At 28.1% G+C, this 25,329-nt stretch overlaps 1 pseudogene; it reads right to left on the reverse strand.

Annotated features, from left to right (window-relative positions):
• Nucleotides 1-8,400: 8,400 nt before the first annotated feature.
• Nucleotides 8,401-9,186, reverse strand: LOC145957168 (secreted RxLR effector protein 161 pseudogene; annotated as a pseudogene).
• Nucleotides 9,187-25,329: the final 16,143 nt, after the last annotated feature.

A 25,329-nucleotide genomic window follows, 5' to 3' on the forward strand; every position in this document is an offset into this window, starting at 1 on the left:
TGATTATCCCGTAGTTGATTGATAACTCAACACTAAGGATCTATAACACATTGTGAAATTCTCAATGCACAAAATCATCCCATCCTTAAGGATGTTTGGTGTTGTGCTTGGGCCTTGTGCCTATATCCACAATGGGTCCATCATTAGACGTTGCAATAGTAATTGGTTCAATATCTGTTGCATTTGTATCAACAAGGGTCAAAATGACACTTAATCATTGATTCTTTGTTGAAAATAACATGTTTTTTAAGGGAGGTAATGTGTTTTAAAAAGTAAAAGGCTAAACTTTTTTTAATATTTATAGTTTTACTTACTTTATTTTTTGATCTTTATATTTATCCTTTTTAGTCCTTATATAGTTTAGGATAGATCTTTTTAGTTCCTATACTTGTAATTTTTTAAATCCATTTAGTCCTTATTGTTATTTTTTTATAATGTTTATAGTTACTTGGTGGGATCTCGATGTCACTATGTTAAAAAGCTCCAAGGGCATCCATGTCCGACATCATTCAACACATGTCTAGGGTGACTAAGTTAGAGGGCTTCCCTCGAACTCATGCTCAACGCTACCAATCTCACGCCTCGTGAGAGTGAGGTAGAGAGCCTTTCACCTATATCACGTTCAACATATTAAATTAGTGTCTGACGTGATGATGAATTCTACGTACACTTAACAGATTCATGAATTTTCTCAATCCCACCTAAAATCCAGACAATACCAACATGCAAGGTACTAAACAACATATATACACCAACAACAGTTCATATCGAACAAGAATTTTAACATGCAACAAAAAAAAGACTCTAATTCATCAATTTCTCTTAACATGGAAAGAAAACACCAAAAACCACAATACATATAATTCATTTGACGATTCATCAATCCAACCACATATTGAGTGAAATCAACCCACACATAACTCACAAATTCACCAAGAATCAAAATTCTAGATTCCCTTACCTCGAAGATCCACAAAAATAGAAGTGAAGAAGGAAGAAATGAGCATTGAGCTATCTCTACATGGAAACTACACAACTCGATTCTTAGTCCAAAAGCCTTGAATCTCCACTCAGTTGCTCAACTATGATCTTCTACACTCTCAGGGAGGGGCGAGAGGGGGATAGAAAGAATGAAGAAGGATTTTAGAATATTAGGGTTCTTTACTCTAACTTCTCTCTAAGTTTCTTTAAGAAATGAACGTATAAAACTCAAATCTTAAATGAAACTTTATATACCTTACCTTACGTACTAGTCAAACTAGACCTTTGCCTATAGAAACTACTAAACGACTAAAAATCATTAGAAATTCCTTAATTCCCAAGTTCTTTTTAAACAAATCACGATAATACATAAATCAATAATATCAACATTAATAAATAAAAATTTACAATGTTACAACGTTGTCTAATTTGTGTTCATGTGGTAGAGGTATTCAATTTTGTGAGGATAAAAAAAAGGTCTCAACAATTAATGTCGTAAGTGAGGATACAAAAGAGCTACATAGAGTCAAGAGACCTAATTTAAAATAATTTTAACAAAATAAATTTAACATCATACACAAAATTTAATTAATACATTTATCACACTAATATAAAAAAGAATACAACGTTACACAAAAAATTTAATGACATGAACTAATAAAAATTAAAAACTGCTGTAAGTATAAGGACTAAAAATGTTAACCTTAAACTATAAGGATTAAAAATGATAAATATAATGACTAAAATTAAAAAATATATTTTAAATTATAAAGACTAAAAATTAAGGTGATTGAAATTATAAAAATTAAAACAATATTTAAACCAAAATAAAATAAGAGGCTAACATTATAACTCCAATCATTTATTAATTTAATACATTGAAATTAAATTTATTGAAAACAAATTCTCTTGATGACGAACATATGGGAACATTATTGATGCATAGAATAAATGAAGAGACTTCGACATGGTTGTCGCGATTGCGGGGAGTAAGTGCTGACTTTGTTGGGTACCCCACACCACAGTGCCCTAACACACGAGCGCGTGGATTACTCTGCATTTCAGACCACTCAATGTTACCCAAATAACATAATGAGTAGATGATGACACAAGCTGCAACCAGACAAAAATAATACAAACAAAAAGGAAAAATAATAACTCATCAAATCCATGGATTGAACTTGAACACCTTTCTATCTTTTCAAACACTAAAACAAAGGGTGCTATGTGCTATGTGCTATGTGCTATGTGCTATGTTAATGTTCATCTTTTTCTTTTTTCAGTTACCATATGAGTCGAAGATTGAAAAATTAAAGAAGCTAGATTGAGATTGAGATCTGGGTTGTATTGGTGCAATGCAACAGTGTTGGAATGATTGGGTGATCGAAAATCCGTGTAAAGGACCCTTTGTAGTGCGCTTAATCATGTATCACAATACGTATATCCACTATTTTTAATTTTTCACGTTTTTCCATACTTCTCATCATGCATCCATGATAAGAAAGAATGAATGTAACGTTGTGTGTTTAATTTGATGATATGAATACTTAATTTAAAAAGTTCTTTGAGCAAAAATAAAATTCTAAAATTGTATTCAACTATCTGTCCGTAAAATTTTTGACAACGGATTATCAATGGAAAACAATTTCCGTTGAAAATTTGAAAAATTCGTCCATAATTATTATAAAAATTTAGAAAATAAAATAGTCAATTATTCAATACCTATTTAGAAATGTTAGCAAATTAAATAAAAATTTAATATTTTTTTAATTATTTAAACAATTTTGGATGCTAAAAATTATTGAATAAAATTATATATTAAAAATATTATTCTTAATATTAATTAATAAAAAGTTTATAAAATATATTTAAAAATAGAAAAATTTAAATATATATTGATAAAATATATATATTCAAAGAATTTTTAAATATGTATAATAATTTATTTTTTAATTTTTACTCTTAACCATAGTTTTAAGTAAATTACTATGAATTATTTTTTATCTTTAATTATATATATATATATATATATTAATTAGTTCACTATTTATATTTTATATCTTTTGTCACTTTGCGTTTCTCTTAAGCTTAATTAATATTTATACTAGTTTTCAAGTTTGAAATATATTAGTATGTTAGCCGTGCATGCACAGAATTATTTCATTCTTTTTATTTATATCTTAAAAATTATTACTATTTTTATTTTATAATAATATAAAAATTTGATTATATACTATTTATTAATTAATATATAAAAAAATCAGTTTATGTAACTGATGTATATCGTATTTGATAGAATTATTGAATAATGTTATATTTTTACACAAAACATTTGATAATAAATGTTTTATTATGAACATAAAAAAATTTATTAAACACAAATCATTTTCAATAATATATATTAACTTTTTCGTAGTTAATTTAAATTGGTTTTAAATTTTATGACGATAAAGTGATTAAATTTTTTGGAAAGCTGAATTATTTTTTTTAAATATTAAAATCAAAATAATTTAGTATATACGTGATTGTATTTGAATATAATATGTTTTACTCTATAAATTAATCAACTTAATCATTTTTTTATCAAATCTTATTTGATTTGTTTAATATTTTTAATTATATAAATATATTATCTGATGTGTATTAGTAATAATGTTTTTTAATTCTATTAAATAAGAAAAATATAAGAATGAAGTTGAACTGTGCTTTAAAATCTTTTTGAAACACTATACTTTGTCGGACTTGTAAAACAATTAAATGATTTTCATAAATGCTCTTTTAATCATACGATTAAAAAAACTATATCTTTAAAATGTTTTAAAAGATATATGATACTGATTGAAACGTGTAACACTATCCGTACAATTAGCATTTTTGTAGTGGTGGACAAATTTTAGTTCTAATAAGGAAAATTATGATTGATTTTGAATGAGATGGTTAGATTGCATATGGTTGATTTGATAAGTATGAGTGTATAATTGAAACTTTTTGTATTTTATGATGCAAGTGAAGTGAGTCGTAGCATACAAGAAATGAGTTAAATTGTTATGTCCTTTAAAAATCAATTGCTTTATAAAATTTTGTTGCTCAGAAGTTATTATTTTTGAGTGTTGGTGTTGATTATATCTTTTAAAGATAACTTTAGAAGTTGATACTTTTGAATTTTAGAGTTTAAATTTTTCTAAAATGATTTCTAAATTTAGTTATTTGTAAAACTAATTATGTAATAGGATGACAATGAATGTAGTAGCATTAAATAAACATGTTTTATTGGAAAAAAAATTGTTCTTTATAAAAATATCTTGCTTAGAAGCTACTGTTTCTAGGTGTTCAAAAACTTAGTTTTCTCATGATTCTTTCTTCTAATCAGTTAAAAACAATGACAAATTATGCAACAAATATATATAAGGCATTAAAATAACTGCAACAAGTAAAAGAGATAAAGTTAGAGAAATTGCATAATGAGCTTTATACTAGTTCACCCCACCTCGAGTTACATTCAGTCCCCACACAACCTTGTGGGATTTTCCACTAAATTATCAACAATTGTTCTGATTACATTCCTCCCCACCTACTGGATTTACCCTACACAAACTAGTCGCATGCTAGATTTACCCTACACAAACCAGTCGCATGCTAGATTTATCCTACACAAACCAGCCACCTACTGTTTGTATAGAACTCTTAGCCACCTACTAAGTTATGTTAATCAAGCTTAGAATGAAGACATGGTCTTAGTTGATTTTGATGATTACAAATAAGCCTATTAAAAGATAAGCGTGCAACTTGTATTTTATTTTGTGTTTTAAGCCTCTTGAAAGAAAAGAGTGCAAGTTGTATCTTGTTTTGTGTGTTTAAAGCTTTGTTGCTTTTGTGCTTTGTGCTTGGTAAGTAATTTAGCCTTTTATCTCTATCTAGATGATGATTGATGATTAAGATAAGTGTAAGAATTGATTTGTAAAGAGAAATTGTATAAAAATCGAGATATTAAGTTTTCACTTAAAATAATTGATTATCTTAAGTAATAGTCGATTATTTGCTCTGTTTTTCAAAAACCTAAGGAGTAGTTACTATAATAATCGATTATTCAACAAAATAATCGATTATTTCATAAACATATTATGGAATAATCAATTATTACATAAAATAATCAATTAAACTATTATTAATTGATTTCTAGATCTTTTAAGAACAAAATAATCGATTATCCATATAAATAATCGATTATTTCAATAAGAAAACTTATATATATATATATATATATATATATATATATATATATATCATTTTTCACACTTAGAACAGAGAGACTTGAATCTTTGTGATATCTTTTTCAAAAATACTCTTTAAGAAACATTTTTCTTTGCAAGAAGATGTTCTCTAACCTTTGTGGTAACCTCAAGAAAGCTTTCAAGAATTGAATTGATCATCATATTCATGGAGTGAAAGGATAAGTTACTATTGGTTGATTCACCTACTATGATATGTTATGTACATCAGGTGAATTTGTTCCTTAACTTCTTCTGCATTAATTATTTTTCTTAAGAAGGTTTCTTAAAAAGGGAGAATCTTGTAGTAGGGTGCTACAAGTGAATGTTTAGGGTGTAAGAAGTGATTTCTTTAATAGTGTAGAAATGTATTGCATGTAGTATTGTGATTGTAAAACTTCTGATATTAAAGATTAGTGAAAAATCTCAATCGAGTTGATTGGGGACTGATCGTAGGTTATAAGTGGATGTGGGTAAACCAGTATAAATTGATTGTGCATTTTTCTCTTGCATTATACTTGATTTTACATTCTTGCAATTCAATTTCTATTCTTGATGTTATGTGTTGTGAGGCATAAACGTTGCATGTAGAATTGAGTGATTTTAGACTTGCATTGAATATGAACTTAGTATCTTATATACAACTTTAGATCAATACACTTCTTCGGAAAGAATTAGAAAAGTTTTTCAAAACCAAGATAGTTGCATAAGAAATAATTTTTTTGCTACCAATTCACCCCCCTTGGTTAGGGCATCTTTTCTAACAAGTTACTCCCTCAACACTAGTTGAGATTACATTACTAGCCACTTTCCAGATTTCCTTTTACAACACAATCACCTATTGTTTGTGTTCTACACTTTAGCCACCTGTTAAGTTTCTTCCTCAACACGTATTGAGATTTCAACCCTCATAGCTACCTTCTATGAGCTTGCTTAACCAACTAGATGGCCTTTTTTCTCTCCTTCCTATACCTCTACACATCAGATATGGGTAGGGAAGGGTTTTTACAAGTAATGGATTTGTGTATCCTAGCAACTACTAAGGTTACAACAATCTCTCTTAGACTAGGAGCTTCCACTAGGAAAGTTTCACACTTCATTTTTCTATTATAGAACTGATACAAATTTTGAAGTGGACATCTTTGAATATATCAAAGTATGGAGCAAGGTTTACAACTTTGATAACTAGTTTTTCTCTTTAGTTTTTCCCACTTGAAAATGAACCTAATGTATTCTTTTTATAGCATTTTAAAATATGTCCATTGGAGCTAGCTTAAATTTTAAGTAGTGTTGACATCAACTTGTACTTTCACTTTAGTGTAGTCAACATATCTTTTAGAAGCAATCTGCTTCTAAAGCTTCCTTTTGAGTAGGGTCTATAATGCTAGTCTTTTGAGAAGTTAAGCTTGAACTAAAGTTTTCTAATCTTCTAAGTATGCTTCTTAGTCTATTTTTGTGCAACCTTCTAAGAAAGGTATTTAGTACCACTCTTCTAAGAAACTGAGTTTAAACCGAAGCTTTCTGATGTAAAGGTTCCATTAGAGTGACTTTTGTACAAGGTCTTCAAGGCTTCTTCCCTAAGTGAATATGTACATCTTGAACTCCCTTGAATCATCAACACAAGATGCTTATCTTCTAGCTTAGGATAAACATTGTCTCTTGGGCTAATAACAAACCTTGACTAATATTGAATCTTATTTTAAGTTGTCACAAGGATGTCTTCATGAAACTTGTAGATAAATGTCATTGATCATTAGGAATTGAAGATAAATATGTCATTGATCATTATTCCCAAAATATTATAGCAACACCATGTTGTTGTGGAAAGATAAACATTTCCATCTTGCAGAGATAATTTGTCCATGATAGAGATCTTTTTTGCCCACAATTTCTGCATCAAAGTTGTACACAATTCTTTTATCTTTCATAGCCACCAAGTTTGGCTAAAACACATGTCTATAGCTCTAGATATGCTCAACATACTACATTGTGTTTGTGCTGCAACTTAAGATGACATTTTCATCTTGATTGCCATATTTGTCCATGATGTAGGCTTTTTTAATGACAACTTCTTCATAAAGGTTGTAGATAAATGTTCTAGCTTTTCATAGCCACAAAGTTTGTCTCAATATCATATTTACAACTTAATATATGTGCAAAATACATTAGTTGTATTCTATAGTCAAGCCCAACAATATCTACAACTATTTTTTTTTTAATTTTGTACATGATCTACTCCATATAAGTTCTTGGCTTCTTCTTGAAGAATGTATATGCTTATTGAGGCTTTTCATAGCCTCCAAGATCTCCTCAAATGAATTCATAGAAGTCTGGATATTATACAGATAATCTTCATAGTCTTTCCTTTGAGACATTTTGAGTTCTTGCTTCTAAAGTCTCATTATGATCTTTATGACATATTGATTCTAAGACATCTTTATATAATCATTATGAAGCAATCTTGAGTTTACTTTAATTAATATTCTAAATACACTAACTAAACTCATTAGTAACATAAGTATTCTAAATACTTATGACATTTGTTCATAAGGTTTGTCATAATTAAAACATTAAGGGTTTGGACTCAATAGTAGGGGTGGGTTTACTGACTAATGGGGTATCAGTTCTATATCCTTACTAGTAAAGATCAGGGACCTCTCAATGGGCTACTAAACAGTCCAACCCATCATGGACCATTCATCAGAAGCCCAATATGCATTATCCATAAATTAATAATAATGTGCAATATAATTGATATTAACATATAAATATAGTTTATTAATTAATGTTAATCCATAATAATAATAATAAAATAGAGAATAATTATATAAATAAATATATAAATATAATATTCTCCCACTTGGATAACATTAATCAATAAATTAAATATATAAATTATAACACAAGTACATATATCAATTAACAATATAAGAAATATAAACATGAACCACAAATATAGTATCTGATAGGGATACATACCTTATGTTTATATTTCATAAATAATGGTTAATGAAAAATATAATAAATATGTGATCCCAAAAATGGTTCAAACAATTTTATATGCTAAAAGAGATGTAATGAAAACGACGTCATTGATAAATTTACATCTCATGAAAACCATAATAATAAAAATGTAAATTTCAGACTCCCACTAACCCAACACATCAAAAAACTTAACCACACCCATATGAGTTACATGTTTTTGAAAAACTCCAATAGCTAAGTCTTTAGTCAGTGGATCTGCTAACATATTTTCTGTAGCAATATGCTCAATTCGAGTATGAAAATCCAAAACCTTCTCTCTAACAAACAGAAATTTTATATCAAAATGCTTTGAGCGAGTAGAACTTCTGTTGTTTTGAGAGAAATGCATAGCAACAGTATTTTCGCAATATATCACAAGTGGCCTAGAAATACTTTCAACAATATGAAAGCCAGAAATCAAATTTTTAAGCCACACAACTTGACAAGTAGCCTCATAACAAGAGACATACTCTGCCTCTATGGTAGAAGAAGCTGTAAGAGTTTGTTTAACACTCTTCCAAGAAATAGCTCCTCCTGCCATCATAAAAACAAAATCGGAAGTAGATTTTCGGTCGTCAGGACAATCAACAAAATCAGAATAACTAATGACTTGAAGTTGATCAGACTTCTTATAGGTCAACATATGATCCTTGGTTCCCTGTAAATATCTAAAGACCTTTTTAACAAATTTCCAATGACCCAAACCTGGGTTGCTCAAGTATCTCCCTAAAGCATTAACAGAAAAAGCAATATCGGGACAAGTACAAACTTGAGCATACATCAAACTACCAACAGCGAAAGCATATGAGATCTTTTCCATTTCAACTCTATCATTATCATTTTGAGGACATTGAGATTTAGAAATTTTGTCACCTTTTTGAACAAGTGCAGCACATGGGGAGAAAAATTGCATGTTAAACTATTTGAGGACTTTATCGATATACCCTCTCTGAGACAATCCAAGAATGCCACATGACCTATCATGAAAAATCTAAATGCCTATAACAACAGAGGCATCACCAAGGTCCTTCATATAAAAGTGGCTATTTAACATAAATTTTGCTTTAGTCAAAAGTTTAACACTGCTACTAGCAAGAAGAATATCATCAACTTATAAGACAAGAAGGATGAAATGACTCCCACTAGTCTTCAAGTAAATGCACTGATCTGAGGCATTTTCCTTAAAGCCAAAAGAAGTGAACACCTGATCAAATTTCAAATACCATTATATTTGGTCTTCTCATGAAGAGACAAATACTAACCCTTTTGAATTTTGTCAAAAGTCTTAAATTTCTCGCCAACTAACCTCAAAAAATCCTTAGCCTTATCATTTTCTAGAATGCTCTGTCGAATAGACTTCTCCATGGTGTATTTCATCACCATCAGACACACCCTGTTTGAGTGTTCCCATTTCTCATGAGAAGTTCTCTGGACAATAGTGGACTCAGGAGTAAGAGCTGGAGGCTCTTCCTCTCTCAAAGAAAGGTCCATATATTAGTAATTGCCAGATATGAATCTAGAGATTATTTTCGGTCCTCAAAATTTGTCCCATTCAAAGTTTTTACTGAAGTTAATTGCATAGGCAAAGAAGCTAGTATCAAAACAACAAAGAAACATTTAATATGCACAATTATTGTGCAATAAAAAAAATTAAATATTTCTAAATACACAACCAAACATGCCTATAATATAAAATTTCTCATTCATTATGATCCCGCCTAAGGGTCCTGAACCATAATAAATAAGAAATATAGAATAAGAAATACAAAATACAATGCATAACTTATGTCAGAAAAAAAAACTAATACCGATAGGGTACTTGACAAATAATTGACATAAGATAAAATTAAAAAAAAATATTGTATCATAATACCAAAATACATTAACAACAAAATACCGATAAGGCACAATTATTGTTAATGTAATATAAAATTAATTAGAGAAATAATTAAATTATTACATTCACATAAATTTCATATAATTGTACCCACGATAGATGAGCTCACAATCATATAAAATTATATTACTCATGCTTAATAAAATATATAATTATATTATGCATGAACAACATATGAAATAAATACAAAACAAACAACTATTAATACAATTAAGGGTCAATTTTTTTTAAAACTCAAGTATATATATATATATATATATATATATATATATATATATATATATATACCAGGGAGAATACAACATACTAACATGTCACTGAGATAACAAGAAACATATATATAAAAAAAATTCAGACCCAAATCCCAAGAGTACAATATTTAAAATTAAGATAAAATTAAGTTTATTCTTGGAATAATTAAAATCAAATACTTATAGGTATCTAAAAAAATTACAAAAAACTATATCAAATAATCAGAAAATTAATTATTTAAATTATTTAAAATAAAAAATAAATATTTTCTTGCCAAAATAGGGGTCTCATGTGCCTCCAGGTGCTTGGCCCTGCAAGTGGGTAGGCATGTGTGTTTTTGTTCATCTTCTCCTTCACTCAAAAAATGGAAACAAGTCGTTCGACCAATGACAAAAACACGATGCAATTTTTTTTGACCAAATAACTACCCCTTCATGACAATCCAAAATCCCTATCAATTTCGGGAATAATCGATTCAAATGAAGACAATTTCAAATATAAGAAATTGGGGTTCTGAAGATACTCGCGACGAAAAGAGACAAAAAATTCGTCAAACTTTTCAATCAATTCTTTCTCAAAATGTGCATATTTATTCAAAGTCCAGAGGTAAACAAAAGTCCCCAATCAATTGCAATGAATAATCATTGAGAAATGAGGAAAAAAGAATCTAAATTGCTCACCGAATAGAAAGTTCAGAAAAAAATTTGCACAAGGTTCGAAATACATGCAGAAAGAAAACCCCTATGACAATTTGTTCAATTAAATAATATAATCTGAGTTTCCATTTTCGAACGAAGAAGAAAATAGTTTCTGTTATTTGAAATTAGAATCGAACCTGATAAATGACATTTGCAATACCCGTACAATATTTACACATTAGGATAAATATCCTACAATAAAAATTCCTAATTTTTTTCATATATAATTTGTGAATAATTCATACTTAGGATACTGATTCTATAACTCAGAACAACCATAATCTGTATCCTAATAGCCCTGATACCAATTGAAAGAAATTCATAGTGATAACTCAAATAATGAACAATATAAGATACAATATTATAGTATGTCTGAGTAAGGTTTAGAAATAATTGCGTACCCGGAATCAATAAAAGATCCATTCTTGTCGGTCTTGAACAACGTGAGAGATCAAGACTGTTCTATTCCTGGTAAGAGACGAAAAGGTAGAAGACAAAATGTATTTCATCATATAAACTGACTAATGAGGTATCAGTTCTATATCCTTACCAGTAGAGACTAGGGATGGCAAAAATACCCGCACTCGCGGGTATCTGCGGGTAAAACCCGTTACGGATAATAAATGGATAGGCTAATTGGGTACCCGCAGATAATGGGGACGGATAATTTTTTACCTGTTTATAAACGGGGCGGGGTGGGTATGATGATATCCATACCCACGGGTATCCATTTAATAATATTTCTTAAATATTCTAATTATCCTTGTACCACATAACCCTAAAACTATACTCTCTCATCTTATTTTCTTACAAAAGTGATGTTGATGAAGTTACCAACATGTGTTAAGCATGTTATAGAATTATATTGGATGTAATTTGATTGATTTTCTAGCTTTGATTGGACCAATAAAATTTATGTATTGTAAGTTATTTACTTTCATTTGAAATTATGAGATTGAATTATTGTAGCTTTGTGATGAGATTTTAACTTACTTGTGAGATTAATGTATATTAAGTTATTAATTATCTTGCATTTTTATTATTATTTCAACAAAATTAACGTTAAATACAAGTTCTAAATTAACAATGAATTTTTATTTTTTAATATTTTAATAACATTAAATATAAACTTAAAATTATTTATAATATTTTTTTAATTTATTAAAAGATTTATAATTATCCATGGATATCCATGGATATTCGTGGGTATTTAAGAAATTCATGGATACCCGCTTAATGGATACCCGCACGGATATGGGGTGGGTATGGGGCCAATTTTCATCTGGCAGGGCGAGGGCGGGTTTACTATTACCCGCCCCCACGGAGCCTCATTGCCATCCCTAGTAGAGACCAGGGACCTCTCAACGGGTTACTAAACAGTCCAACCCATCATGGACCATTCATCAGAAGTCCAATATGCATTACCCATAAATTAATAATAATGTGCAATATAATTGATATTAACATATAAATATAATTTATTAATTAATGTTAATCTATAATAATAATAATAATAATAAAATAGAGAATAATTATATAAATAAATATATAAATATAACACACTTACCACAGGAAAATAACTTTGAACCACAACTTCCCTAAACTTGCATCAAGCATGCACACCTAATCATAAGTAGTCATGCCATATTGCCATAATAAGCGTTTCTTTCCACACTGCAACAATTGTTGTGCACTCGTGCTACTAGACTTGTATGCCCACACCCTTACATTATGACTCTAAACCTAGCAACTATTAATCCTTATCATTTTAAGATTTTTATCTTTTTTTCAATGATATATTTCTATGGGAAAAGTAGGTATTTTGTTATTTGTGGCGGAGATATATATAGTTTCAGACAAGAAATTTATAGCGAAGGAAAAGGTAGTCAGTGGTTTGGGAAGAGAGAAAAGTTCATTAAGAGACTAAAACAGCATCCATGATTTTGGAAAGAAATTAAGAAATGTTCATTTAACTATTTAAGAATCAAAATGACATTGGTTTTATTGTTACTGTTTATTTGGTATACCTTAATATCAACATTTTCGTCGGTGTTAATGGATACTTGTTATGCAGAGATTAAGTTTCAATTTGAAACTACCTCAAAACACATTTGTACTTTCAACGTCCAAAGTTTAAAAATGTAGAAGCTATTACACGCTGCTTCTCATTTGACGTGAAAAACTACATATTTTAGTAATTTTCAAACACATTCTAATACATATTTTATATAATTTTATAAAGTAATAACATAAACATATGAAAATATTATAAAGTAATAAACATAATTTTTTTTCCATTTCAAAAACTTGTTTGTAACTAACTATTAAAATTGTTAGAAACGATCAAATAATGAAAAATTGAAGTAATATGTATAAAGTTTTAAATTTGAATTTTATTGTCATATTTGTAATCTTCATACTAATAAAAAATAATAATTCCTAATTATTGAAAATAAAAATACTTTTGATATATACTAGGCATGACAATCTAACCCGCCCCCGTGGGTACCCGCCCGAACCTGTCCCGATTTGGATGGGAAAAACCCGTGTTTATCGGGTTCGGGTTCGGGTTTTCCCCGATTGATAAGATCGGGGGCGGGGGGCGGGGATGTTAATACCCACCACGCCCCCGCCCCCATACCTGTCCCGTCCCCGCCCCGCTTAATAATATAATTAAAAAATTATTTGTATATAAACCAAAATTATAAATATTTACATGTAAAAATTTATATTATTTTACTTTTCTTTTATTTTATTTTTTTAAAAATTATTCATATTTATTTATAAAAAAAAAAATAGGAGCGGGGGCGGGGGCGGGCGGGAAAACCCGAACCCCGCCGGGGAGCGAGGATGGGGACCTAGATTTTATCCTCGACAGATATCGGGGGCGGGGTGGGGGCGGTTTAAATTTGCGGGGGCGGGGGCGGAGAACGTAAAACCCGCCCCCGTCCCGCCCCGTTGCCATATATATACCCTTTCTAAAATTCCTAATTTTAACTATTTAATAATAATAACATTATTATTAGGTATGATCCATAAATATTATGTTGTAATACATGAAAAAAACTTGTTTTATATTACTGTCATTAGTGGGCCCGGTTGATATTGGCCTATGATCAAATTAGGAAATCATGTAAAGCATTAGGCCAATCACTAGCGTCTTTCTTGGAGTGAGACTCGTCGCTTTTTGCGGCAAAATCCCTTGGAAGCTTTCACGAGTGTGGGTAGTGAAGGGTTAGGTTAGTGGTTTCTCCGCTTTTGTTGGGGAGCACAAACAATCTACATGCTGGCTTTTGTCCATGCCATTAATCCTAGAATTGAGTTGTGCTAAGACAATTGGTCTCAGATATGTCATATGCATAGGGCTCTTTGGAGGCTAAGAAGCCCTCGACATAATGGAACATCAAAAAGTGAGTGACTACTCATGCCTACATGTGCATGCCCTTTCTTTTGAATACTTCTTATCAAATGTTTTTAATTTGTGGTCGCATTGATTATCGACCAAAACTCAACTCTAAGCCAAAATAAAATATATAAATATAAACAAGTTTTTTTTTAATATTTTTTTTATAATCTAGTTTTTATAAGTTTGAGTTGGATCAAAACTCATATTTTAAGAGTAGCATTTACATGAAATTATAAATAAGCACGTGGAGTTGTGGGTATGCTTGCAAGTTGCAAATTAAATCCAAAAATCTTGATATTATGCTGAAATTGCAGTTGTCCATCAACTTATTAGATTTTTAAGTAAGTATATTAATTATCATAAGTAATAAAATGGACACAAATTTAAGTATCAAATTCATATAGATTTGTGTTATGATTAATTAATCTAATTTAGTATTAATTAAAAAATTAAAAAGAAATATTTATTTAAAAACATGATAAAGGTAACAAACGTGTTTTTAGAAATTTAAAATAAAAAAAAAATAGATTCAAAAGATAATTCAAAATTTATAATAAAAGATACTAGAGATTGATTTAACTATCCTTTCTTATGTATCTTTCACAATTATTATTCAATTTTAGTAATTATTAAATTAATTTAATAGTTAACAAAAATATTTTAATCCTAATCTCTCATATGAGAAATTTTAGGTTCTTTAAGAAAAATCTAAATTCTTTGAAGTGTTTGTTAAACAACATGTATTAAGATCAAAAGGCTTGAAATTTGACTAATACGGAATTCCTATTAATAGACATTATTAGTGTTGTTCTCCATATTATAGTTTTAAAAGGGTTTTGCAACCTCAATTAAATCTTTGAAATCATGCAATGGATGATCAAGACAAAATACACATTAAAAGCAGAAATAAAAAATAATTAACTAAATAAAAACTTTTATTAAATAAAAATATGAAAAATTACATGATTCAACTACGTCAATCTCCAATAATATATACCCTTTATTTTCTCAAATCTCTATTAAATATACAATATGTAGAGTCAATTTCCTTTTTCTCAAATCCTAACTGTATATGTTTTAAATGAGATTTCTTTCAGGTAATATTGCTTAAGTAGTCCAAATGACTTTTCTTTTGCAGAACCTCGCTTAAGTGACTCAAATGATTTGCTTAAATAAGCTTGTTGATAGACTTGATAAGTGTTTGTGGTGTTAATTGACTTAAGTGATTCACTTAAGTGAGTAAGTAGTCGCTTTTGGTGATGTTTCATTCTCGCTCTAGATGATATTTCATTCTCGCTTCAAGTAAAATGTTCAAAAGCTTCTTAACTATTTTTGTTCTTGGCTTGTTCAAGTAACAAAAAATGGTCCACTTATGTGAAAATTGATAGGTGCACTTTCTTTTCTATGGATCTTTAACTAATATCATCTTCTTCCTTATTTTCTTTTATTATTTAGGACACTAACAAAAACATCAAATATACTTAAAATTGAAAGAATAAAATAATAAGCAAAACTAAATTTTCATATTACAACAACAAGACTTTAAAGAATAAGATATATTTAATTACTACTTAAATTAAATAAAAAATATTAATATATTTAACAATTATCATTTGTGGACATTTATATAGTTATTTGCATCAGGAATAGTAGACCAGAAATATCTCTATTCATCATGTCTTTCTCCATGGCAATTTTGGCGGTGCTTTTGTTGGCAAGTTTGTGGAGCTCTACACCTCCATGAGTTTTCATTTTCATTCTTATTTTTAGGGATTCGTCTGTATACTTGGTGTGGTGGGGGGTTAAGGGGGAGAACAATTACGTAAGTCATGCAACCACATCTGACATTTCAAAGACACGGTTCTATTTGTCTGCGATTGAACCATATGATCAATTCAATAATAAATATTACTTATACACGTTGAAATTTATTGGTTAAATCACCCAAATATGAAGAACTGTAGAATTATAATTTATTCATTCGCCATAGCAAATTAAACATCCCCTTATTACACATGTTGTTTGATAATTTCTTTAGTGATCGATACTACCACTAATTAGTGCTGTATTTATTTTGAAACGTTCCTTGATTTTAAGGGTATGAAACGAGGATAATTCAATTTATTTGATATTTTTAAAATAAAAAAATTCATTCAATTCATCCACGCACTAATCTTATAATCACAGTTAACTAATCCTTGAACGCGACAGCTACATATTTGGCTGCTTTTTCCTTGTTATGCTAAGTGTGAATTACAAGAAAATTTCCGATGAATCAAGAGCAAAATACTTGTTGCTTTTCCTTTAACATTAGATTAGAAAGTGAAGTTCGATTCAACTTAAGTTTTTAATTATAATCCAATCACACACTATAGTGTACATACTAGATGGAGAATGTCTTCTCAACTATGGAATGGGTGCAACACTAATGGTAATTAAGAAGAAAAATTATAAATTTTCACTCCATTTAAGATAAATTGGGATGGACAGAAAAGAAAGACAGAGAGAAAAATTGGCAAATATAATATATGATAGAATAAAAAAAGAAAAAAGAAAAAATACAGTGAAAATGAATTATAAGAATATGATATGCTTGATAATAGGTCCTTAATTAATAATCATCATTTTGAAAATTAGATTAGATCGGCCTGTTCAATTAGTCTGAAAGTTAATAAAAAAAATGAAATATTATCCAAACCAATGAGAATCGGTCAAAAATTGGTTGAAATAGCCTGAAATTGATGTTAAAAAATCAGTTTGAATTGGTCATATATATATATATATATATATATATATATATATATATATATATATATTTTGAAATTCAATTTAAAATAATTTAATAGAAATAAAACGTATATTTGATAAAAGAAAATATAAATTGAAATAAATTATTTTTAATACTTTTCTTATAAAAATATAATTTAATTATTTATCTTAATTGTAATTTTTAACATTTCTTTATAATTTATATTATATTAATTTCATATTTTTTTATTCTAGATGCAAATTTGTTATTTTTAATGAACATTATTATATTTTATTAAAATTTTAACTTAAATATTATATTATATTAAATTTAAACTTTTCATACACAATAAATAATGAAACTCTAAGAATAACGTTTTATTTTAATTTTTAATATTATAAAATTATAATATTATATTTATTTAATATTAATTTTTATATTATTATTATTATTATTATTATTATTATTATTATTATTATTATTATTATTATTATTCTATTTATACTTATTTAACTATAACTTAACTATCATTGAATCATCAAGCTTTCAACTAATATTTAAATTCTAAACCCAAAATCTTAAAACATCCTTTAAAAAAATGCATGCCGGTTTTCCCGTTTACTACATTCGTTACTAAAAGTCGAATAAAAAGGCCTTTTAATACCTGCTCTTCTCAAATTCGTAAAAATTAACATACGTATATGCTTGCATAACATATTCAAACAGTAAATTGTTATATTAAAAGATATTGCATCGTAATATTTGATCTCTATTTTCTGCGAAAATTTAGTATTATATATTATGTATATTATTTTAGTTTCTAAATTCTATTAATTGTTCTTTCATAAGCTTTTGTTACGGATTGGGCATAGGCCTGAATTCTCTTCAATATCTTCTCTAACCTATACAAATCCATCACAACGAATTATCAAATGAATACCATACTGCTTCAAATAGTGGAAATGCAATTGTTACAGAATATAATGTGAACAAAAGTTTACTGTTAGTTAGTGTTTTTTTTTTTTTTTTTGAATAGAGGACTGAAGAATATAATCCGAATATATTTTAAGCAACATGAATATATTGCATTGCATCTTCCATATATATCAATTGTATAAAGGTAGGTGGAAGCTAGCTGTGTAATTCTATATCTGTAACAATACCCGTTTCGAAAATAATTCTCATTTTCCGTTGTCTCATACTTTATTATGCAACTGGTTATCACTTTTTGGGGGAAAAGCATAAGCAAGAAGTAAAAAGATTACAAAAATATTGTAATTTGATTTACTAGGATTTTCAAGACTACAAACCTTTACATGTTTTTAGCTAGTTCTAGCTTGAAGGTATGTAAGTCACGGTTCTAGAAGCCACAAACTTCAAATTGTGGCATTGTACACAATTCTTTATTCGTTCTTTATTGTAAGATATAGTTTAAAAAGGATTCATGATTTCTTTATACAATATTTTATAATGTTTATAATGTATTTATTTTTATTATTTGTCTTTATTAAAGATTGTTACTATCTATATTTCTTGTTATTTGAATAATGAGAAGAGAACATGACAAATAAACATTTTCTCTCGCACCTTACCCATAAAAACATTTCTTTTTTCCTTTCAAGAAAACAATAAAGTCAATTATATTATTAACATTGGTATATATATGTATGTGGGTAAAATTGGTACATCCAAATATTTTTAAAATACAATAAAATCATCTAAAATAACTATTTAGTTTCCCTAAAAAAATTACATATATTGATTTTGTAATTCTAAGTATCTTATACTAATGACATGCTATTTGTACTAGTGTGTAATTGTCTTATTTCATCTCTCGTAATAATTTAATGATAAATAATAAGAATAAAATTGGAACATCATAATATTTTTTTAAAAACAAATCAATAAAATCAAGCAAGTGAATCTATTGATTAGAAACTTTGTTTGATTAAGAGATTCTAATACTTCCAAGGTTGTAAGAGTTGCATGGAAGAAATTGTGTAGACCTTTGAGAGAAAGAGGTCTTGGCTTAGTGTCAATCTCTACACTTAATGAGGCTGCTACTTTGAAATTGGTGTGGAATTTTCTATATTCAAATGAGCAACAAGCGTTGTTTATGAGAGCCTAATTTTTACGTAATAATGTGCCTTTGGTCAACTATAAATCTTCATCTATATGGCCATCTATCTTTTATTATTGGCATGAAGTTAAAATGAACACTGGTTGGATTATTGAGGATGGATGTACTATTAATTTCTGGAAAGATTCTTGGTGCTTTGATATTTCAATTGCACATGCTCTTGGGCTCTCAAACAATTCAGAGAAACCCTACTAATATCAGTTGTTTCATGGAAAATGGATCTTGGATTATTCCGAATTAGTTGCAGCAAAAACTTCTTGAATTGTGAACAACTTTAATTAGTGTTAATTAGCACTCCAGATGGATGGGGTACTGATTAGCCAGTTTGGAGATCTATTCAAGCAGAGGTTCCCTTTCTTTTAAAGACGCTCTTCTTCATGTTAAAACACCATTGCCTTAATGTACCTAGGCCAAAACTATCTGGACCAAGTTTATACCACCATCCTGGTCTTGCATTATTTGGAGGCTACTTTGTAATGGATTACCTGCTGATGAAAACCTGAGATTTCGTGGAGTGATTTTGGTTTCAATGTGCAACCTGTGTGGCAGGTCAGATGAATCTTCTGATCATCTGTTTCTTCGATATGCTCATTTGTGACATCCTTATGGTCTTGGACCTCTTGGTTATGGGTTATTCTTAGAATAATGGATTTTAACCTAACTCAACCCTACAAAATCGGCTTGTAAGGTGAGAGTTGTATTCCACTTATATACTATTTAATTGCCTAATCTCTAGTCGATGTAGGACTTGGATTTTTTTTCCCAATACACTCCCTCACGTCCAACACTATTGGGCTTGGTACATGGATATATGGCAGGTGACCTTTTTTTTTAATGATCTAGGATTGACGGGATTTGAATACACCCCCTCATGCATGTATCAATGAATGGTGGGTGACCCATTTTTAAGAATCTAGGATAGCTTTGATACCATCTTAGAATAGTGAATTTTAGCCTAACTCAACCTTACAAAACCGGCTTGTAAGGTGAGGGTTGCATTCCACTTGTATACTATTTAATTGCCTAATCTCTAGTCGATGTGGGACTTTAGTTTTTTTCCCAATAGTTATTACTCAAAAATCGATTGACTTGACTACCCTGAATAGCTTGCTGAGCTTCCTGGATCATAGCTAGAGCACTCAAGTTAGGGAGTTGTGGTTTCTGCTTGAGTGCATGTTATTTGGTTCATTTAGTTTAGATGCAAATATGTACGTTTTAAAAACAATGATTTTAGTTTTAGAAATCCTAGTAACTAATTATCTCAATAGTAGGTCTTTCTATTAGAGGTATAAACGGGTTGAGTAGATCGGGTTTGGATAAACCTATTACTCGATCTAATTAAAATTTTACAGGTTGAATTACATTAGATCTGTCTAATTTATTTTAAAAATCTAATCCAACTCAACTCAATTACGAATAGATTTGGTTGGGTTGGATTAATCGGGTCAACATAATTATATGTATTTATTTATTTTGTAAAAATTTAAATATTTCAAAATAAATGTAAATCATTTGATATATTGTTGCAAATTCAATATTATCAACCTATAAAACAAATAATGATATAAATTAAATTATAAAATAAATTTATTAATTTGTTACATTATTATTAACTCAAAAACCCAACATTAATTAAAATAAAATTTAAAATAAATATATTATATTGTTACAATACTATCAATCTAAAATATAAAACTTGTTACTAAGTAAGAGTGTTAGTGAGTATTATCTTGGACAAATGACTATTCAAACATTATTATTATTATTATTATTATTATTATTATTATTATTATTATTATTATTATTATTATTATTATTATTATTATTATTATATATGACCGAGTTGGGTCGAGTTGATAACGGGTTGAAAACATAAAATCCGTTACCCAACCTATATAGTATCGGATTTTGACTAAGTTGGGTTGGATCGGATCCGAACACTGAAAAAATCCGATCCGAACTCGTTGGTTTGATTTGAGTCAATTCGAGTTTGCATGTTACCTGTACCCCACTTACACCCTTACTTTCTATCTCACTTACCACATGTTGTATCTCACTTGTAGAGTGATATTTGTATCATGAAAAATTTTCTCGTCAACATTCAATAAACAAAACACTTGATTATAAAATAGGTTGATTGGTATACTCTAACTTGTGATTTTGTAAAATGTAATAAAAATGGTGGAGCTAGGGGATTATCGGGTTTAACTATTGGTGGTGGTATTTTATGGGATCATAGTGGTGCCTTTCTTGGTGGTTTTTCATCTTTTCTTGGTGTCATAGATGCTCTCTTTGCAGAGTTGACGATAATTGTGACGGTAGTACGTAGAATATGCATATGATATAGGATGACATAATCTTTGGTTTGAATGTGATTCAAAACTAGCTTTGACGGCTATAGTGGATGTCCAGACCGTTCCTTAGAACAAATATAGAAGACGGAAGCACTATTTGAAACTTTGTTCACACATGCAATTTTTTCTTCACACATCTATATATAAGGAATGAAATAATTGTGCTAACAAGCTTATAGGTTATGGTATAGAACATAAGGAGGCATTAGTTTGGTGGGATGTACATCCTAATTTTATTAGAGGATTTTTTTTTCATAAGCGATGTGGGTTACCATCATTTTGTTTTTGTTGATATTGCATATATATATATATATATATATATATATATATATATATATATATATATATATATATATATATTAAATTTTAATAATCAAACCGTTGAATTTAAAGTTTTTAATGCATTGATCAAGTTTATAATTTTTAAAAATATTTGATAATCATTTGATGCTTTATTTCATTAATTCAAATGGGCAGATAATTAGAAAATCATTTTATACGTTGATTTGAATTAATGAAACGAAATATCAAATAATTTTTAAATTTTAAAAAATTTACAGACTTAATTTATGCATTAAAAATTTTTAATTCAACATTTGACTTGTTAAAGTTTGATATAGAACATGAGTTATTAAATGGAATAAGTCTATGTAAACTTACTTTTATGGTGTGTTTGGATGAGGAATTTATATAGGGTAATTCATTTATTTGAAGAATTTCAAATTTTTTGAGGTGAAATGCTTTGTTTGGATGAGGAATTTACAAAGAATTTGAAATTCAAGTATTTGTAAAATTCCTTAAAATAGTATAATTTCAAATTCTCCCAAAAATGGGAGAATTTGAAATTTCTCATATTTATTTTTCTTATTTCACCTATATATTTTATCTTATCTCTTCATTCTTTTGATTATTTGATATTTAAAAATATTTTTAAAATTATTAAATATTATCTTATATTAATTTTTAAAATTATTAAATATTATCTAATATTAATTTTTAAAATTTTTAAATATTTAAAAATGGATTAATATTTATTTTTATAAAATTTAATTTAAAAATCTCAACATATATATATATATTTTTAAAATCAATTTTACTATGATGGAATCAAATTATCATATTCAACCTAACAATTTAAAATTTAAGAAATTTGAATTGACTCATCCAAACAAAATATTTTAAGAATGATAGAAATTGAAATCAAAGTAATTCAAATACCAAGAATTTAAAATTCCTTAAATTTGTAAAATTCCTCATCCAAACACACTATTTAGTGTGTTTGGATGGAGAATTTAAATGGAGTAATTCATTTATTTGAATAATTTCAAATTCTTTGAGGTGAAATACCTTGTTTGGATGGAGAATTTATAAGGAATTTGAAATTCAAGCATTTGTAAAATTCCTTGAAATAATAGAATTTCAAATTCTCCCAAAAAAGTAAGAATTTGAAATTCCTCATATTTTCTTTCTTATTTCACTTATATATTTTATCTTATCTCTTATTTCTTCAAGTTTTTAATTATTGAATATTCAAAAATATTTTTAAAATTATTAAATATTATCTAATATTAATTTTAAAAATTATTATAAATATTTAAAAATTAGCTAATATTTATTTTTATAAAATTTAATTTAAAAATATCAACATATAAATATATTTTTAAAATCAATTTTACCATGGTGGAATCAAATTATCATATCCAACCCAACAATTTAAAATTTGAGAAATTTGAATTGACTTATCCAAACAAAATATTTTAAGAATGATAGAAATTGAAATCAAAGTAATTCAAATACCAAGAATTTAAAATTCCTTGAATTTGTAAAATTCCTCATCCAAACATACCAAGGTAAATGAATCTCTCCTATCCCTCTCTCTCTCTCTCTATCTATCTATCTATCTCTCTCTCTCTCTCTCTCTCTCTCTCTATATATATATATATATATATATATATATATATATATATATATATATATATATATATATATATATAATGTGCATGTTACATATGATTGGTAGACTTTAAGGTGTCAACATTGTTGATATATCTCTCTTATAATGATACTTTGCACACCGAACTTTTATTTTAAAAAAAATACTAAAATCATAAACCTTAAATTTATATTGATATATTTGATGTGAAAAAAAAATGATATATTTAATTGTTATAAATATTTTATGATAAAAATCAATAGGAGTAATAATAATCCTGCTCATTATGAACTAGTTATAAGCTAGGTCGGAGAGATCACAATCAGAACAAATAGTGTTATACTCAAAATGACCCAATACATGCATATTTGCTTCCTTCTCCCATTATTCCGTTATACAATAACGATGCGTTGGCTACAATACGTCAATTTGTATGATAAGAAACCCATTAATACTTCAATTCTATCACTGTCCAAAATTGATGTCATTTATTCAAGAAGTGTTTGGATAAGCTTTGAAAACAAGCACTGTTATTGGATTCTTTTCTTACATTAAATTATCTAACGATTTAACAGAAAAGTGTACAAGCCATACTTATTACAAATGCTCTTCTCATAAAGAATTACTGTACAAGATATCCGCAAAAAGGAAATGAAGGAATTTTTGGATAGGCACATTCACGTAAGAAAACATTAAAATTGTGTCTTAATTGTATGCAAATTGTATATAATCTCCCACGCTTTTGACTTTTGAGCTATAATGAAAGTGAAGGAACAACAAATAATTAGGAACAATACTTTTCAAATAATCAATAACAATCGATAAACCCTAATCCCTAAGCGTGAATTGATCAATTGGTCTCGATAACTCTAGGAAAGGTGAATTGAGTTATTAAAAAATTTCTCACTCTAAAATTAATCCCTTTAATCGTGAAGAATATAATGGAGAAAGAGATGAAGAGAATTTCTTAAATTTATTTGAATATAGAAAATTAGAATTATGATCAAATTCAAATTATTAATGAAAAACTATTGGTACTACTAATTAAAACGTGTTTTTTTTAAGAAATTAAATATATGTTAATCAAGTGACCTCATATAATAAAAAAAGGGGTAATTTTTATTTTATCCTGTCACGAATTTTTCTCAATCTATTAAGTTAAAGACTAATCTCACTTTTTGTGAGTGTTAAAGAACAGAGAGAGAAAAAGATTTATGAATATCAATGATTATATTGATTGACGTGAATGATACAAGGCTAAGAGTCTTATATATACAACTCAAGAAACTGATTGTATCAAAAAATGAAAAATAAAATAACAAACTAATCTAATTGTCGAAAGTAACTAAATCTTATCTAATTAATTAAAAATAACCTAACTGAATAAGAAAACAGAATGAAGAAATCATTCTATCTCTAATACCCCCTCTCAAGATGGGCATGTATATTATGCAGACCCAACTTGGAAACAGAAAACTTGAAGGAATTAGGATAATAAGAGATTTTGTGAACACATCAGCCAATTGATTTGTAAAAGGAACGTGAAGCAATGTAACAAGGCCTTCTTGAATTTGTTGTCTAATGAGGTAACAATCAGCCTCTATATGCTTGATTCTTTCATGAAATG

This window comes from Cajanus cajan, chromosome 4 (assembly GCF_000230855.2).
Source record: "Cajanus cajan strain Asha chromosome 4, NIPB_CcT2T_4, whole genome shotgun sequence".
NCBI classification, from domain to species: domain Eukaryota; kingdom Viridiplantae; phylum Streptophyta; class Magnoliopsida; order Fabales; family Fabaceae; genus Cajanus; species Cajanus cajan.